The sequence below is a fragment of the Cricetulus griseus genome (genome assembly GCF_003668045.3).
Source record: "Cricetulus griseus strain 17A/GY chromosome 1 unlocalized genomic scaffold, alternate assembly CriGri-PICRH-1.0 chr1_1, whole genome shotgun sequence".
NCBI lineage: Eukaryota > Metazoa > Chordata > Mammalia > Rodentia > Cricetidae > Cricetulus > Cricetulus griseus.
The window spans coordinates 235,778,157-235,780,150 of NW_023276807.1; positions in this window are offsets into that span (position 1 = coordinate 235,778,157).

Sequence of the window (1,994 nt, forward strand, 5' to 3'; positions counted from 1 at the left end):
TATACTGATCAGTCATCATACTGTTACTTTTATTCATGTATTCAGTATAGGGAGAGGCCTGGCTACAGGTGTGCCTGACCACGCCTGTCAAGGGGTGGTCAAGGTGAGGTCAGATTGATGAAGCATGGGCTCTTAAGCAGCCGTGAGCACATGGAACAGTCTCTTCCCCTTCTGCTGCTCCTTCTTTCTGGCTTCTCTGCCTTGCTGCTCCTGGGCATCCTCTGGCTTGCGTTTGGTAGCTATTTATCTGAATAAAGGTACCCTGAATCTACAAGCATTCTCCATCAATTCAGAGCTTATGTTTTGGAGTTGAATAACTATTGTGCTTTTCCCTAGAGGAGACCATTTCTCCCAATCTCAACATTTTTTTGTTATGTGTAGTTCTTTATGTATGGCTTTCCTCCATCCTTGTTACCATGTCTACTGTTGTTTTCCTTGTTCAGCATATGTTTAGAAAGTCATGTGGGTGAGGCTTTATTAGTATAATTTTGACATTTTTAGGAGGCATATTCTCACAGCAAACTTCTTGCTCCTTTGGCTTTTAAAATCATTCTGCCTCCTATTAGACAATGATCCTTGGGCATTAGGCATAGGGCTGTGATATAGACATATCCATTGGGATTAGTCTTCATTTGACTGACTGTGGTTGTTCATAATAGTCATCATCTTGTGCAAAGAAAAGTTTTCTTGACGAACTGTGAAATCAAAACTTATCAGTAGGTATAGGGACAAATATTTAGAACATAGTTATGGATTATATGGTTTTGTAAAGTAGTCATTGTAGATTATCCTCAAAAACTCATGACTTGATTAGCCCTGTATAGTTGGCTGTTTCTAGTACCAGGCATGACTTATATCTCCATGTGTACATCTTAAATCTGAGACAACTGATTTGTAAGCTTTATATTACTTTCATACATGAATTTTTATGTTTATTGTTAACAAATGATTAGCTAGGTCAGTCAGGAAGTTATCTCAAAGAAGTACTGATCAAGAGCTCCCAAAATACAACATAAAGAGTTCAAGAAACATCCCCTGGGCTTCCAGCAATCATATAGTCTCAAGAGAGTTTGTAATTTCAGTTCCAGGTGTGATGCTCTCTTCTGAACTCTGCAGGTTCCAGGCTTACAGGTGCTGCACAAATCTAGAATGGTGATATTCACACATACACATAAGATAAAAACAAATGAATAAATATAACTTCAAAATGAATAGTATGTGGGCATGCTTATTACAACATAGCTTGTTTAACAAGCTATGAAGATAGCTGTGAACTGCCCATGTGAGTTAAAACAAGACTTGAAAACAATAATGGGCAGTAGTTTCTAGCAGAGTCAGTTAAAAGCAGATCAAGATTTCCCACCAATGAAAATATACACAGAGTTCTATTACCCTTTTCCTATGTTTGAAATTTGCTGATAACTAAATCTTTGTACAGGCATTCACCTAATGCTTCTACTGAAGCTGTTTTCAGGGTAACATAGGTTTTTGTATTAGCAAAAAAAGGCTATATTATGGAATTGCCCCTCCATGGAAAGGTACATGAGAGAGAAATAAGGAGTCGGAGAGATTTAAGGAAAGGTGTGGGCAGGGAAGGCCCCAGGAATATGAAACATTGTATGCCTATAGTCTGATAATGACCTTGAAACAAACTACCTCACCTTTTGCCCTACATTATCCCAGGAAAGGCAAAGAGTTAGAGTGTATCCAAACTATGTAAACACCTTAACTAACACCCTGTAACCACAGGTTGCAAATGATTCTGGGGATGCAGTCCACAGGAGTTGTAAATCCTGACCCCAGGAATGCTCTCTCCTTTATCCATAATTGCCAATCTCAGAGATTCACTCCCCACCCTGGATGCACTTTTACTATAAAAGGTGGCTTGTGATCCCTCATCGGGGGTCACAGAGCCAAATAACTGTCTGTGACCTTAACTTGTTAGAAGTTTTGGGTACCCCACATTGTTTGGAATAAAGCTTTCTTCTAGTTTA